Below are 18,476 nucleotides of genomic sequence, written 5' to 3'. Positions count from 1 at the left end.
CTGCGTGGGTTTCCTCCGGGTGCTCCCGTTTCCTCCCACAGTCCAAAGATGTGCAGGTCAGGTGAATTGGCCATGCTAAATTGCCCGTAGTGTTAGGTAAGGGGTAAATGTAGGGGTATGGGTGGGTTACGCTTCGGCAGGTCGGTGTGGACTTGTTGGGCCGAAGGGCCTGTTTCCACACTGTAATGTAATGTAATCTAATCTAATCTAAAATGTGTAATTAGAGCTAGTGAGATATTTGCATCACCAGCAGAGGAGGTATCTGGGGTGTATGACGAGGTAGAGAGATCCATCTTAAGTGCATATGAGCTTGTTCCTGAAGCCTACAGACAAAATTTCAGGAATCTAAGGACAGACACAGGTCAAACATACATTGAGTTTGAAAGGATCAAAGAAAGTAATTTTGATAGATAGACAAGGGCATTAAAAATAGAGTAAATATGTCACGCTCTTACAGCAACGATTATTTTGGAGGAGTTCATAAATTCAATTCCTGAGGTGGTGAGAACGCATGTGGAAGAGCAGACAGTTAAAATGGTAAGTTTAGCAACTGAAATGGCTGATGATTGAGTTGGTACATAAATCAGAATTTGGCTTCCAACATCAATTTCAACCAATGAAAGATAGAAATTGGGGAATAGAGAAATCCTCATGTGGAAAAGGCAAAGTAGAACTCAGTGATGATCATAAGGATAACTTAGAGTCATAGAGTCATAGAGATGTACAGCACGAAAACAAACCCTTTGGTCCAACTCGTCCATGCTGACCGGATATCCCAACCTAATCTAGTCTCATTTCCCAGCACTTGGCCCATATCCCTCTGAACCCTTCCTATTCATATACTCATCCAGAAGCCTTTTAAATGTTGTAATTGTATCAACCTCCACCACTTCCTCTGGCAGCCCATTCCAGACATGCATCACCCTCTGCGTGAAAAAGTTGCCCCTAAGGTCCCTTATCATAACTTTCCCCTCTCACCCCATATCAATGCCCTCTGATTCTGGACTTCCCCACCCCAAGGAAAAGACTTTATCTGTTTATCCTATCCATGCCCCTCATGATTTTATATACCTCTGTGAGGTCACCCCTCAGCCTTTGATACTCCAGGGAAAACAGCCACAGCCTCTTCAGCCTCTCCCTATAGCTCAAATCCTCCAACCCTTGCAACATCCTTGTAAATCTTTTCTGAACCCTTTCAAATTTCACAACATCCTTCTGATAGGAGGGAGACCAGAATTGCACACAAAATTCCAAAAGTGGCCTAACCAATGTCCTGTACAGCCTCAACATGACTTCCCAACACCTATACTCAATGCTCTGGCCAATAAAGAAAAGCATACAAAATGCCTTCTTCGCTATCCTATCTACCTGTGCCTTTACTTTCAAGGAGCTGTGAACCTGCACTCCAAGGTCTCTTTATTCAGCACCACTCTCTAGGACTTTACCATTAAGTGCATACGTCCTGCTAAGATTTGCTTTCCCAAAATGCAGCACGTCCAATTAATCTAAATTAAACTCCATCTGCCATTCCTCAGCCCATTGGCCCATCTGATCAATATCCCATTGTAAACTGCGGTAACCTTCTTTGCTGTCCACTACACCTCCAATTTTGGAGTCATCTGCAAACTTACTAACTATACCTTGTATGTTCACATCCAAATCATTTATATAAATTATGAAAAGTAGTGGACCCAGCACCAATCCTTGTAGCACTCCACTGGTCCCAAGCCTCCAGTCTGAAAAACAACCCTCCACCACCACCCTCTATCTTCTACCTTTGAGCCAGTTCTGTATGCAAATGGCTAGTTGTCCCTGTATTCCATGAGATCTAACCTTGCTAATCAGTCTCCCATGGGGAACCTTGTCAAGCATTTTCCTGAAGACAATATAGATCACATCTACTGCTCTGCCCTCATTGATCCTCTTTGTTACTTCTCCAAAACAGTCAGTCAAGTTTGTGAGACTTGATTTCCCACACACAAAACCATGTTGACTATCCTTAATCTGTCCTTGCCTTTCTAAATACATGTAAATCTTTACCACAGGATAAAAAGACAACCCTTGAGGAGAAGTTAAAAAGCTTCATTGTTTTCACTGCAATACAGTAGGCCATGTGAAATCAGTGTTGGTGGGTCAGAAAAAGCACTAGAAAGTCAGATGTAGGAAAACAGGATAAGCCAGTGAATTTTGTTGGAGTGGTTATGGAAAGCACAATGAAGGCTAAAAGGCTGTACCAGAATGTACACCCTGGGGTTGGAGGTTGGGTAAGGAGGAAGTGCCAGATCTCCTTAAACCATATACTTGTGAAGGTAAAATTTACTCGCATAGGCCAGGAGCAGCAGGTAATGAGGTCACAATATTAAGAGACACAGGACCCTCTCAATTTTTGATGTTGAAAGATGAGGAGATATGTATCTCTGTAGGACTATTGCCAGAAAAAGTGCTTGTAACCAGAATTCACAGTGAGACAAGAAGTGATCAATTATGTAGAGTGAGGTGAGAGTTTCCAGTGAGAAGTGGAGAAGTGTGGACAAACTCTCAACAATTTGTCCTTGCTAACGATATAGCTGGTTCACAGGTCGGAGTGCTGCCTACTGTGGTTGAAAAGGCAGTGGAAAATCAGGCAACTGAGCTAGGTCAAGAAGCATATCCTGGGATATTTCCTGACTGACTGGTAACGAGGTTACAAAGGCACCAGTGGAAACAGGAGAGATCAAAGTGTATTGACAGTGGAATTATCAGACACCCTGTTTGATCGAATAGTTGAGACAAAACGGGAGCAAATAGATGACAAAAGCAGACATCTTTAGTTCAGAGAAATTAACTGAGTTAAGCAGAAAGATAAGAAACTAAAGCAATTGTATCAAAAAGCATAGACAGAAGAAGAATCTATATGTGTCCTGATATGCTACTATCTTATAAATGATGTCTTAATGAGGAAATGGAGACCATCACATATTCAGGCAGATGAGAAATGGGCAGATGTTCATCAAGTCATATTGCCAGTGGGTTACAGAAAGAAGGTGTTGCGGGTAGCACATGAACTACCAGCAGGAGGTCATGTAGGGGTCAGGCTAAAATACAAAAACATTTTTACTGGCCTAGACTGCACAAGAACGCAGTTGAACTTTGCTAGACATGTCATACATGTCAGGTAAACCGAAAACTGGAGGCAGTAATAAAACCCACACCTTTAATATTTATTCCTGCATTTGAGAAACCTTTTACAAGAGTCTTAATTGATAACATAGGACCCTTACCTAAAATGAAAAGTGGGAATCAGTATTTATTAACAGTATTCATTAGATTTCCAGAGGCCATTCCATTATGCAATATCACAGCTACAAGGATTGTAGAAGAGTACTCGAGACAGGGACTACTCACATAGATACAATCAGATCAAGGGTCAAATTTTACATCAAAACTATTCAAGGAAACTATGAACAGCTTAGGAATAAAACAATTCAAATCTACTGCATACCGTCCAGGATCGCAGGGAGTGATAGAAAGGTGGCATTAGACATTAAAGGTCATGTTGAGGGCTTATTGTCAAGACTATCCAGATGATTGGGATAATGGAATTCTGATTGTACTTTTTGCTATCAGAGATGCAACAAATGAATCGAACAAATTCAGTCTATTTGAATTAGTTTATGGGCATGAAGTAAGAGGACTGCTAAAACTGATTAAGGAGAAATTGGTAAGTCATAATTCAGAGATCTCATATTTGGACTATGTGTCAAATTTTAGGGAACAGTTAGGTAGAGTGGGAGAGTTGACGAGGCAGCATTTAAAGATATTACTGTGTAAGTAGACAAGAAATCAAAAACTTGAAATTTTGCTATCGGGGATAAGGTATCAGTGTTACTCCCAGTGAGAGATGAACCTTTAAAAACAAGGTTTAGTGAACCTTATCAAGATGAAAGGAGATTGAGTGAGGTGAACTATTTGATAAGGACAGAAAGAAATCTCACAGTGTGTCATGTGAATACTCTGAAACATTATTTTGACAGAGTGAAAGAAAAAGGACCCTGTTATTGATTACAACAGAGTGAAGAACCTAGTTTAGAGGATTCTGAATTGGACATTCCTCAAATTAAATTGGACAATAAAGAAGTTGTTAAAAATTGGGATAAGTTATTGAGTTACCTTTCAGAGGAATATTGAAATGAGCTGAAAGAGTTATTGCTGTCACATGAGGAGATATGTGGAAATAAACTGGGAAGTACTAACTTTATTGTACATGATTTAGATATAGGGAATGTTGTTTCTTATAGGCATAACCATCCAAAAGCAAAGGTAATTGGGGAGTTTCCCATCGCATCAACAAAAAGAGCAGGACTCTGTTTCCTGGGATTGAGTGGATTTTATCGGACATTTGTACCAAATTTTAGCAGTGTGGCTGCTCCACTCACTGAATTACTAAAGAAAAGCAAGAAGTTTAAATGGACAGCTGGCTGTCAGAAGGCATTTGACAGCCTGAAAGCTGTGTTAACCACTGCCCCAGTGTTAGCCACACCTAATTACGCAAAGACGTTCAAGGTGGCTAACATTGCATGTGATGTCGGTGTTGGTGCTGTGCTCTTACAGGAAGATGACCAAAAGATAGAAAGACCGATTGGGTATTTCTCCAGGAAATTGATAATTTATCATCAGAAATATTTGACAGTTGAGAAGGAAACTTTGAGCTTGGTGTTACAACTTTTCTATGTTTATGTAACCCGTAACGTATCTGAGACAATCGTATACACTGACCACAACCCGTTAAAGTTTGTGGAGAAAAGTTCCAGACCATTTAGATAGAGTTCGTTATTACAGCCATTCAATTTGGCAGGACAAGAAGACGTGATTGCCAACACATTGTCAAAACTTGGATGAGAAATGGAGCCGTTAAGTGGCAGAATGGAACACAATGTAGCAGTGCATGTTTGCATGTTTCTAACCAATGTAATGTATGTGTGTGTTGTAGTGCACTCACAGTTTTAGATTAAGGGTTTTCAAATGAAGCCACCTTTGAATATTGAATTGTTTTAAGGGGGGAAGTTGTGGCGAAGCTGGTCTTTTAACAAGGTTATGTTGTCCTTGATGTTGTTTAAAACTGGTTTCAAAGGTAGAGTTTCCGATATGACTGGAAATAGTTACTTGAGAATGCTTTTCAGTCTTTCTCTTATAATACTTGTACAATGAAAGGCGAGTGGCCAGTTCTCCCAGTCCAGGGTTGGGTTTCGTTTGAGTAAGCTGTTTTGTTTTGCAGGTGCGGGAACGCAGAGAAGCTGCTGTGGATCCAGTGAAGCAGTTCCATGCTGATCCACCCTCACTCTGACAACTCTCCTGTAAGAACCTGTGTTTGATTTTTCCTTTTTTTTTGCTGAGGGGGTGTTTATGGGAATGTTGCAGGTATTTAATCAAACCCACACCATTTAGTATCAATAATTAAAACCCGCACCATTCACTATCGGTAATCAAACCCCACACCATTCAGTATTGATAATCAAACCCAATACTGTTCAGTATCAATAATCAAACTGCACACTTTTCATTATCGATAATCAAACCCCACACCATTCAGTATTGATAATCAAACTGCAGACTGTTCATTATCGGTAATCAAACCCCACGCCATTCAGTATTGATAATCAAACCCAATACTGTTCAGTATCAATAATCAAACTGCACACCATTCATTATTGATAATAAAACCCCACACAGTTCAGTATCGATAATCAAATCCCACACTGTTCGGTATCAATGACCAAACCCTGTTCAGTATCATATCAAAGCCCAGTCAGTAATGACAATTAGCTTCATTAATAATCAAACTGATAATTAATGGTGGGAATAATTTTTATTGGGACCAATAATATTGAACACTGATTTTGTTTTCTGTTTGTCACTCCCTCATTACTGTTTCTATTTCAGAGGAAAATTGGGGAAACAAAATCGAATCATTATGTCATGAAGCCGACATTTTCAGGATTTAACAGGCTGTGGCAAAAGGATTGCTTACAGGATCTATACAGGGGCCTTAGCTATTTACAGCTAGATCATGCTCAGTGGCAGCATTATGTCAATATTTATCAAAATCACAAACAGAAATTTCTGGAAAAGCTCAGCGGGCCTCAAAATATCTGTGGAGAGAAAGCGGAGTTAACATTTCAGGTCCAATGACCCATCTTCAGAACTGTTTGGAGTTAGGAAAATGTTGGTATTTATGCTGAAGGTAGTGTGGGGGAAAGCGGAGAAGTGTAAACATTAAAAGTAGCCCAGAGAAACAGAATAACAGCTGAGTGGACAAAGCAATGGGCAAAGGTCAGCCTCAGAGAATGAATACAAGGACTGCTCACGAGGACTATTAGCTGACAATGGGTTGTTTGCGCTGGCAGACCAAGAGACAATGAGGTCTGGTGGGTGCGGATGGGGTAAATACATGACAGAAGATGCTCAGGTCCCAAAAATAGTTGAACTCGATATTGAGTCCAAGCAGAAGGTGAGATGTTGTTTGTCCACGCAGGGCAATTCAGGGCAAGGAAAGGAAACAACACTGACGATGTTATCGATGGACCAGAGAAAGTTGTGTGTGGCTGCTTGAGTAGGAATAGAACAAGGAATGTTCCGAGTTCCATGGTATGGCCAAGGGTACCTTCATGGACCTGAGTTGTGCATGTCTCTTTGTGGGATAGGGAGAACATCCCCCTTCAAACCACTCACCATCCTGACTTAGAAATATATAGCTGTTCCTGCAAGCTTGCTGGTTCAAAGTCCTGGAACTCTCACTGTGAGAAATACCACTGTGCATTTCTCTGTGTGAAATGATCCCAAAGGTGGCAGCTTCTCACGGTCTGTTACAGATCAGCAATAAACTCTCTCAGTTTATTCCGGAATGAATGGTTTATGGCCTGATAAAGGCTTTATGCCCGATAAGTTGATTCTCCTGTGCCTCGGATGCTGCCTGACCTGCTGTGCTTTTCCAGCATGACTCTGTCTCTTTTTCTCTCTTTCTTCCTTTCTCTTTCCGTTTGTCACTCTCTCTAACTTTCACTCTTAATCTCTCCTTATCCCTATCTCATGCTTTTTCTCTTTAATTCTTCCTGGTTCTTACTCACTGTCTCATGGTCTGTTTCAGTGGCTCTGGTGCCTTCCGTGGCATGGTGGATCCAGCCCAAGTTAGCAGCACCTTCAACGGTGAGGTCAGTTTGGCCCAGGATTCCTTGAGGGGGTTTTTGTGGTATCCTCCGGCACTGTGTTCCAATGGCCCGTCCTAGTGTTCAGTGCCAGCCTCAGCAGCAAGGTGGGTCCTTGAGGTGGTTTCTGCAGTGTTAATACTAGAATGGGGGATATGCTGGGCCACATGAGGTGGGAGATTGTATTAGATTATAATTCTGCTGTTGATGACCCACAGCACATCCTGGATACCAGTCCTGAGATGTTGGATCAGTTCAAATTTTGGCACACCATCCTTGATGTTGGTGAGGAGGGTTTTGCCATTCCTGTTTCCAGATTGGTGCCTGGTGGTCCGCCTGCTTTTGCTCCTTTTCTGAGATGTTTCTGTGCTTTGATATACCTGAGTAGTTTGCTTAGTCATTTCAGAGAACAGTTAAGAATTGATGACATTGCTGTGGGCTGGAATTTGCATTTTTCCAATGCAGATTTTTATGATGATGATAACAAAGGTTAAATCATAAGAGAGAAGAGCAGAAGTAGCCTATTCAGCCCATTGCTACCTGGTCATCATTGGGCATTTAGTTCCATATTTTACTTGGATTTCAAATTTCACCATCTTTTAATTAAATTAGGTCATTTTATCCCAATGCGACTCCTTTGGAGGCTGCGATCAACAGCACTTCTGTTAGAGGCCGCTTGAGTCTGAATAAACCAAAGTTCCCAAATAATGATAACATATTGTGAAGTCTTATCACAGCCGCTTTAACCAAAATCTGGAAAATTATTCATCAGCTTCGAACCATCTCTGACAGCAAGACAAAGATGCAGCATTTGGAAAGAATGCTCAAAACTAACAATAAAGTTGAGCGATGTCATTTTGTTTTCATTATTGTTCAACCATGTTGGCTGCACACATCCCTCAAACAATTCTGAGGAATGCTCACTGGACCTGAAACGTTTACTTTGATTTCTCTTCACAGATGCTGCCAAATCTGTTGAGCTTTTCCAGCAACTTCTGTTTTTATCTAAACCCCTCTCCCTATTTTTCTCTCTCAGTTTGGCTGGAATCTGATCCCTGTGTATTCTGTGTCCTTGCCCCTGTGAACGGTCCCATTGCCACTGGGTTGTTTTGAGAAGTTGATGTTGGCATAGAGAAGGTCTTCAGTTCTGTCAGAGTGTCCAGCATCTCCTCCCGGGGAGCTGGTGTCTCCCCTTCTCTGGTTGTGTCCCTGGTTGTATTCTGAGGGTCAGTAATCACCATGTTCTGCAGAGAAATGGAAACAGAAGATGCTCTCATGTCATTTATCAGAGGAATAGGTTTAAATTATTACACAGCCTCGTGAACGTCAATCGTGATTCAGTGAGTTTAACCTTCTCTTTCTTACCTTGAAGTGATGAGCTCACAGTGTACAGAGACTGAACATCCCAAATGTTCCTCAGCCACTGAAGGACATTACCTCAATGTCTACAATTCAATAAATAATGGAACCTCTGAGTTAGAATGTCATTGTTTGCTTGTCAAATTTAGATTTAAGCTCTCTTCTTCCCTCACACAGAACATTCCAAAACACTTCAGGAGCAAAGCACCTTTCTGAAATGTACTCCCTGCTGTAGCAGGACACGCAGGAGCAGTTTGTGCATAGAAAGGTCCCACAGGCGGCAAGGTTGACATCAACCAACTTTGTAACAATGTTGACTGAGGGATGAGTAACAACTCCCCCAGCACTTCTCCTCTGAGAATACGGTACACCCTCAGTGCTGACCCCCTGACAGCGTGGCACCCCCTCAGTGCTGACCCTCTGACAGTGCAGCACTCCCTCAGCACTTACTCTCTGATCGTGTAGCACTCCCTCAGTACTGATCCTCTGACAGTGAAGCACTCCCTCAGTATTGACCCTCTGACAGTGCAGCACTCCCTCAGTACTGACCCTCAGACAATGCAGCACTCCCTCAGCACTGACCCACTGACAGTGCAGCACTCCCTCAGCACTGACCCTCTGACAGTGCAGCACTCCCTCAGTGCTGACCCTCTGACAGTACAGCACTCCTGCTGTGCTGACCCCCCCAAAGTGACAGTGCTGTTAGGTTATGTTTAAGTTTATGGAGTTGGTTACTAAATCTTCTGAACCAGAGAAAGGGAAGGTGAGAGTGCTACCCACTGACCCATTGCTTAGTCCACTGTCAGAAATGCCTGGGTAATCTGTCTGGGAATCTGGGACACATGTTGCCTATTGAACGTTGTTGGGTGCACACCACCCTCACACCTTTCTCATCTGAAATGTGTCGATTCTCGTCCTTGCCTCTCTGTGCAGTCCCATTACTGCTCAGCAGCTTTGAGAAGCTAATGTTAGTCGAGAGCATTCTTGAGTTTGATGGTTGCAACATGTTGTTATGTTGTTTATCTCGTGAAACTGATGGTTTAGGGAAGTGTGTAAACAGTTTCTGTACCTGCTGTTTCACAGCGAGTCGATTGTAGATCACTGCGATGTCACTGGCCTTTGAAGCTGTCTCCTCAGTCACTGTCTTTCTGCTGCAATAACACAATATCACAGTGTGGTTATTATATATCAGAGAGTCAGTGCAGCACTGATGCAGCTACGTATTTGCAAGGTCCTGTTGAATGTACTTTCATGCCCCATCAGGCAGCCTGTTCCTGATCACACCAACTCATAGCTATTCAGCTGGACACACCACAATGAATGGCCTACCCTGGATCACCGGGACATGGGGATCACTGAGAGAAGTGTCTGGTGCCTCACCCCCAAGGACACAGTACCTTCTGAAGGAAAGAAAGTGGAAATAAATATTCAGAGTGAAATTGAATGAATAATTACTTTTGCACACATAGGAAGATTAAGATGCCAGCCAGGCAAACACTTGGCAGGACTCCAGCCATGATCAATCCCACGGTCCCTGGTTTAATTTGCATAACTTCCCTTCTTCCCTTCACATACCTACCCATTAAGGGAAAAGTCAATTTTGAAATTTTATAGGCTTTATTGTTAACGATAGTGCTGAGAACGGAGATTCCCCCCCCAGTGAGATTTCAGTAGTTGTAGACTAGCTTTATTTGTTGTTTCTAAAATATACAGTTCGTCCAATAAAAATGAGGCAGCGTTCCTCCAGGGCCAAGGTGCTGCAGAACACACAGGCTATAATAAGAGTACAGTCATACATAGGGCAGCATAAAGTGCATAGAAAACTGCAAAACATACAAGACAGCACAGTAATTCCTGTCAAGGCAAGAGAATAGGCACAGTGGTGGACAAATTACAATGTAACAATAAATTAATAAAACATTGTTTTAGCAGCAATTCGAAAAGGCGTCAAAAAATTGCAAATGGAATAGAATGTGATTATACCGTGTTAAGGAGCCTGATGGCTTGGGGGAAGAAACTGTTGCACCGTCTGGCCGTGAGAGACTAAATGCTCTGGTATCTTCTGCTAGATGGCAGGAGGGAGAAGAGTTTGAGTGAGGGGTGTGTGGAGTCGTCCACAATGCTCTTAGCCTTTCGGATGCAGCGTGTAGTGTCAATGTTTGTAATGGAGGGGAGAGAGATCCCAATGATCCTCTCAGCTATCCTCACTATCCGTTGTAGAGTCTTATGTTAAGAGGCGGTGCAATTCCCGAACCAGGCAGTGATGCAGCAGCTGAGGGGACTCTCAATGAACCCTCTGTAAATGTGGTGAGAATTGGGTGTGTGGGGGTTGGGAGGTGGGCTTTCCTCATTCTGTGCAGAAAGTAGATATGCTGCTGGGCTTTCTTGGCTATGAAGCTTGTGTTGAGGGACCAGGGGATTCTCCGCTAGGTGGACACCAAGAAATTTGGTACTCTTCACGATCTCCACAGGGGAGCCATCAATGTCCAATGGAGAGTGATCGCTCCCTGCCCTCCTGAAGTCAACAACTATCTCTTTCATTTTAGCCACATTCAGAGGCAGGCCGTTGGCTCTGCACCAGTCCATTAGCCGCAGCACGTCCTCTCTGTACGCTGACTCATTGTTTCTGCTGATGAGACCCACTACTGTCGTGTCATCAGCGAACTTAACAATATGATTCGAGCTGTGCATCGCTGCACAGTCGTGTGTCAGCAGGGTGAACAGCAGTGGACTGAGCACACAGCCCTGGGGGACTCCTGTGCTCCGCATGGTGGTGTTAGAGATAATGTTCCCAATCCAGACTGACTGTGGTCTCCCAGTCAAGAAGTCCAGGATCCAGTTACAGAGGGAGGTATTCAGGCCCAGCAGACTCTGCTTTCCAATCAGGTGTTGAGGAATGATAGTGTTGACTGCAGAACTGAGGTCTATGAACAGTAATCTGACATAGGTGTCCTTCTTGACCAGGTGGGTGAGGACCAGATGGAGGGTGACGGAGATGGCATCATCTGTTGAGTGGTTGGGATGATACGTGAACTGCAGTGCGTCCAGTGATGGGGGGGGTGGGGGGGGGGCAGCGGGTGTTAATATGCCTCATCACAAAAAACACTTCTTGATGATGAGTGTTAACGCAACAGGGTGGTAGCCATTGAGGCAGGACACAGGAGACTTCTTCAGCATAGGGACAATGGCAGCGGCCTTGAAGCACGTTGGAACTATGGCACAACTCAGGGAGATGTTAAAGATGTCCATGAGAATATCTGCCAGTACATCAGAGCATCCTCTGCGCACTCTGCCAGGGATATTATCTGATCCAGCACATGTGGTGACTCTGCATCGGGTTTTCCTCATGTTGGCCGTGGTAAGACACAGCACCTGGTCATTGGGAAGGGGGATGGTCTTCCTCACTGCCACGTCATTTCATGCCTCAAACCCTTGCAGAGAAGCTGTTCAACTCATCCGGGAGGGAGGCATCACCAGCACAAGCAGGTGGTTTTTAAGTTCTGGGTAGATTTCAAAGCAAAAACAGGAAGACAGTTTGACAACAAAAATAGGAAGGTGGATTATTATCTGAATGGTTGTGAACTGAGAGAGGAGAATGCTAAACCAGACTTGGGTGTCCCCTGTCACAAGTTGCTGAAAGTGTGCATTGCAGATGCAGTGGTCACACCTTGACCTTCCTAGTGAGAGGAGTAGAGTACAGGGGCAGGGATGTCTTACTGCAATTGGTGAGTCCACACATGAAAGATTGAGTATAGTCGTGGTCTCCTTACTTGAGGAAGGATGTTCCTGCAACAGAGACAATGTTCCAAAGATTTTCCAGATTGTTTGGACTGGAATGTCAGGGCTGACGTACGAGGAGAGATTGAGTCATTTTGGATTATAAAATAACTGGAGTTTTGACAAATGAGAAGTGGGGGGAGGATTTCACAGAAAGCTATAAAATTCTGACAGGACTAGACAGGCTAGATGCAGGAAAGATGTTCACAATGACCAGGGAGTACAGAAATGGGGATCATTGTTAAAGGATAAAGGATAAACCTTTTTGGACTGAGATAAAGAGAAATTTCTTTCAGAGAGTGGTCAGCCTATGGGATTCACTACCTGAGGCCAAAGCATTTCGCGTTTCCAAACGGCGGTAGATATAGTTCTTGTGGCTAAAGAGAACAAGAGATATGGGGGAGGAGGGGTGCAGGATGAGACTATTGAGCTCAATTATATTGAATGGTGGAGCAGGCTCAAGGGGCAGAATGGCCTACTCTTGCTCCTATCTCTGTGTTTCTATGGTTTCTCTTTGTAAAATTAATCCTGGTATTAACATCTCGAGTTTCCATGAGCGAAAATGTCTCACAGTGTTTCAAGAATAAATATTGCACATCCTTGAAGATACACTCTTGAGGACAATTGTGAAGAGGAACAATACTTACCCTGCATGAGAGGAAAGGGTTGATTGCTTAGTAAGTGGATTGTGACTTACAGGGGGGTTGCAATTGAGAATGCAGCCATTCATGCTGCTTGGGACAGGTATTGTTTCAGTTTTACACCACACCTATTGGTCAGGGTATGGCCCTGGTAAAACTCAGAGATTACAATCTTAGAATAAAGGGGTGCCAATTGAAGACTGGGATGAAGAGGAATCTCTTTTCTCAGAGAGTTGTGAGTCTTTGGAACTCCTTACCACAGAGGGCTGTGTGAGGTCAGAGTCCTTGTGTATATTGAAAGCTGCCATCGATAGATTCTTGATCAGTGGGGTAACCAAGGGAAAGGACAGGAAAATGGATGTGAGGATCCTATTGAATAGTAGAGCAGGTACAAGGGGCTGAATGGCCTACTACTGTATTCCTATTTCTACTGGTTTATGAATTACCAAATTAGTCCAACCCATTTTGTTCAGTTGTGAAAGACACAGTATGTGACAAAAATTTCCTTTTTGTCCTTAGGGAACCAGACCCTGGGGAGTAGTAGATTTTTGAATGTTGTACATACACAAGTGTAATTGTGACAAACTGTGTCTGAAGTTCTGAATGAGCAATGGACTAATTTTGTTCATGTACTTGCTAGTGTTTGAGTAGATTGGAAACTAATTGGAAACTGTTATCCGGCAGAACACCAGCACTTTACCGGAGGCTCACTGATGATGTTACCCAGCGGGGTGACGAAATATCTGCAAACAAACCCTCCAGCTCAGCGAGCAAACTTACAACCTGAACCTCAACCTGAGCTTCAAGTCTTCTCAAAAATTACAAGGTGTGCAATCTCTGAACAGGTTGAGTAAAAAATCTACAAGCATTGTATATCCTGGGGAATATGTAGGCCAGAGGAGGTAAGCATAACAGATTTCCGACCTGATAGGGTGAAACTCAACCAGATGATTTGTTTTTGCACCCCCCCCCCCACCCAACAAAATTGACAGCAGCTTCATTAGACTTTTAATTTTACATGCTTTCAATTGAATTCAGATTCTACCATTAGCCATAGTCAGGATTCAAACTCCAGCCCTCGAAACAATAGTTCTCTGGATTAATAATCTAGCGATAGTGGCATTAGACTATTCATAGAATCCCTACAGTGTGGACACCGGCGCTTCAGCCAACAAGTCCACACCGTCCTTCCGAAGAGTAATCCATCCAGACCCATTCCCTTAACCTATGACCTCGACATTTACCCCTGACTAATGTGCCTAACCTATACATTCCTAAACAATTTAGCATGGCCAATTCACCTAGCCTTCACATCTTGGACTGTGGGAGGAAGCCAGAGAACCCAGAGAAAACCCATACAAACACAGGGAGAATGCGCAAACTCCACACAGAATCACCCGAGGCTGGAATAGAGCTCAAGCCCCTTGGCTGTGAGGTAGCAATGCTAACCACTGTGCCATTCCAGCAAAGTTATTGTGCTAATCCCTCCAAGGCCTGTGGTGAATCACTAATTAATCTACTCAGAGGTTCTCTTGGTAATGGCCTGCCTATTTGGACTGCATCACCTGAGCTCTTTATGAAGCAGACTCAGGGATGGTGTCTGTGAACTGGCCACCCCAGGCTGTGACTAGCCCATGTGGCTCTATTGTCGTGTTCAATAACGAACAATGGTTCCTTTTTTGTCATTCTTCATGAGTTGTTGCAGCCATCAGTGCTTCCATTGTTTCACACTCCTTTGGGAAAATGATTATCCCTCATTCTGGATTCCATCCCTCCTGGGTTTCGTGTCCATTTCAGAATTATGTGCAGGTTTCACTGCTATTTTTGTCTTTATCTTCAAAGCCCAGTTCATTGGAATGAAAGAGCATGGGGTTTTAATGACTAATCCTGAGGAGCCAATTTAAATTTGCGTGGTGTGCAATGTATATTAGAAACATTTTAGTGTGATGAGTTTTTGTTAATGGAAATTATACAGCTGTAATGAATGAGTGCCTCAGTTTGGTCTCTACAGAAGCATTCTGTCCAACCGTAGAGTGGTCATTGGGAGGATGACGTGTATAACCCATTATCCTCTGAATGGAACAATGGAGCTTTAAAAGGAATACAAGTTTGAAACTTGAGTTATAACTATGAAACCAATGCCTGGCTAATTGACCTCTCAACACTGATCACTCCAGGAAGTGACAATCTGACAACATCAATGTGAAAACTGTGGATACTAAAGACCTGAAATAAAAACAGAAATTACTGGAGAAACTCAGCAGGTCTGACAACATCTGCGGAGAGAGTGAGAGAAAGAGTTAAGGTTGTAGGTTAAAAACGCAGAAAGTGCTGGAGAAACTCAGCAGGTCTGGCAGCATCTGTGGAGAGTGAGAGAGAAAGAGAATTTGTATTTCAAATTCAGTGACCCTTCATCAGGACTGATAGCAGTGAGGAAAAGGTGGTCTATGTGCTTAAGGATAGTGAGTGGGAGGGCAACGAGTGAGCAGAAAGGCTGAGATAGAGTCCAAAGAGAGAGAACGCAAGTTTGAAGACAAAGGAATAATAAATAGTCGGCCTATGAAAGGAGGAAAGCTGATAGTGAGGACAATGAGTAGGTGAGAATGGGTCAGTTGTACTGAAAGCAACCCCTTTCTGAAGAAGGGCTAATGCCCGAAACGTCGATTCTCCTGTTCCCTAGATGCTGCCTGACCTGCTGCGCTTTTCCAGCAACACATTTCCATCTCTGATCTCCAGCATCTGCAGACCTCACTTTCTCCTGAAAGCAACCCCGGTCATTACAGGGTGTGGGCTATAGGGGCTGGATAAGGGACATGGAAGGAGATTTATCCGGGTCTGAAATGAGTGAATCCGATATTGAGTCCTGAAGGCTGCAAGGTTCCCAGGCAGGAGATGAGATGCTGCTCTTCCAGCTTGCTCTGAGCTTCACTGGAGCACAGCAGCAAGACCCCAAGTCAGAAATATTGGGTAGGGGGAGGGGAGGCACAGTGGGGTGTTGAAGGGGCACACAACTGGATGCTCAGGGTCATTTTTACAGACAGAATATAGGTGTTTTGCAAAGTGATCACGGAGTCTGTGTTTTGTCTCTCCAGTTTGGAGAAGACCTGACTGTGAGCAGCGAACATAGTTTGAGTGAAGTGCAGGGACATTGCTATTTCACACAGAAGGTTTAAGGAGTGAGGAGGGATGAAGTCCGTGGGCACCGGTTTCACTTTCTGTGATCACAAGGTCTGACAGGAGTTCGGTTTTACTTCCTGCCTGTGGCTGTGGTCAAACAGAGGAGCCGTACTCAATCATTAGACAGTACGGTTTCGGTTGTGACCAGTCAGTGGTTTTCTAATCTTAATAAACAATGTCCCTTATCTGCCACCTTCAAATTTTCTTTCTCTCTTTCTTTCTCTCTCTCTCTTTCTTTCTTTGTCTCTATCTCTCTCTATATATATTCATATGCATCATTTCTTCAACTTACTTGGAGTTTACAAGCACTAAAAAAGTTGCTAATGCAGCTTTTCCGAGCCAGGAGTGAAATAAAAATGTGTTGAATCTGTTATTTGTAGAAACACGTATTTGTCAGATATTTCTACTGGATGTGCTTGCTTCGATGAGGCCTGACTCAGTTGTTGCTAATCTTCAGTCCCTCCCTGAAACAAAGGAGAGCTGGGGTCTAAATCTCACACACCACATCTTCATAGTCACTGCATTCATTCAGAGAACAAGTCTTTAATCCAACAAGTCTATGAAGTTCCAGTTGATCTGCAGCTAATTTAGGGCGGCATGGTGGCACAGTGGTTAGCACTGTTCAGGCGACTGACTGTGTGGAGTTTGCACGTTCTCCCTGTGTCTGCGTGGGTTTCCTCCGGGTGTGCAGGAGATGTGCAGGTCAGGTGAATTGGCCATGCTAAATTGCCCGTAGTGTTAGGTAAGGGGTAAATGTAGGGGTATGGGTGAGTTACGCTTCGGCGGGTTGGTGTGGACTTGTTGGGCCGAAGGGCCTGTTTCCACACTGTAATGTAATCTAATCTAATTTGTTGGATCTTTTAATGGTACAATACTGATTTTAAAGAAAATGTGATTGACAACTCTTCTGTTCTGATGTAGCCAAAATCTAGCAGCAAAAAATGTTTGCTTGCTACTAGTTTGCAATTGACCACTGCAAATTGGAAAACTGCTCCTATCTCTATGCTGCCCTATGGATGGGAGCACATAATGTGGAGGAGCCAGTTTTGGACTGGGGTAGACAAAGCTAAACGTCACACAACACCAGGTTATAGTCCAACAGCTTCACTTGGAAGCACTTACGTTTCGTGTGCTGCACCTTCATGTGGTTCCTGATGAAAGAGCACTGAACCTAAAGCTGGTGCTTCCAACTGAACCTAAAGTTGGTGCTTCCACAAAGCCTAGTGTTGTGTGATTTTTAGCTTTGCTCCATCGAGGCAAACTGATGCAAGTATGGGCACTTTCATAGAGTGTAGAACAGTACAGGGACAGCCCCCGCAGCCACCATGTCTGTGTCTGACCATGTCTATAGGAATAGTGTCAGAAGACTGGAGGACAGCAAATGCTATTCCCTTGTTCAAGGAGGGGACTAGAGACAATGCAGGAAATTATAGACCTGTGAGCCTTACTTCAGTTGTGGGTAAAATGTTGGAAATTGTTGTAAGAGATAGGATTTATAATAATCTCGACAGGAAAATGTGATTAGGAATACTCAACATGGTTTTGTGAAGAGTAGGTCATGCCTCACAAACCTTATTGAGTTTTTTGAGAAGGTGACCAAACAGGTGGATGGGGGTAAAGCGGTTGATGTGTTGTATATGGATTTCAGTAAGGCGTTCAATAAGGTTCCCCATGGTAGGCTATTGCACAAAATGTGGAGGCAAGGGATTGAGGGTGAATTAGATGTTTGGATCAGAAATTGGCTAGCTGAAAGAAGACAGAGGGTGGTGATTGATGGGAAATATTCATCCTGGAGTTCAGTTACTAGTTGTGTACTGCAAGGATCTGCTTTGGGGTCACTGTTGTTTGTCATTTTTATAAATGGCCTGGATGAGGGTGTAGAAGGATGGGTTAGTAAATGTGTGGATGACACTAGGATCAGTGGAGTTGTGGATAGTGCTGAAGGATGTTGTAGATTACAGAGGGACATAGATAAGCTGCAGAACTGGGCTGAGAGGGTGCATGTAGAGTTTGATGCGGAAAAGTGTGAGGTGATTCACTTTGGAAGGATCAACAGGAATGCAGAGTACTGGGCTTATGGTAAGATTCTTGGTGGTGTAGATCAGCAAAGAGATCTCAGTGTCCAGGTACATAGATCCTTGAAGGTTTCCACCCAGGTTGGTAGGATTGTTAAGAAGGCATACAGTGTGCTAGTTTTTATTGGTAGAGGGATTGTATTTTGGAGCCATGAGGTCATGTTGCAGCTGTACAAAACTCTGGTGTGGTCACACTTGGAGTATAGCGTACAGTTCTGGTCATTGCATTATAAGAAGGATGTGGAAGCCCAGTAAAGGGTTCAGAG

This window comes from Chiloscyllium plagiosum, chromosome 47, assembly GCF_004010195.1.
Source record: "Chiloscyllium plagiosum isolate BGI_BamShark_2017 chromosome 47, ASM401019v2, whole genome shotgun sequence".
NCBI lineage: Eukaryota > Metazoa > Chordata > Chondrichthyes > Orectolobiformes > Hemiscylliidae > Chiloscyllium > Chiloscyllium plagiosum.
This window is presented reverse-complemented; position numbering follows the sequence as displayed.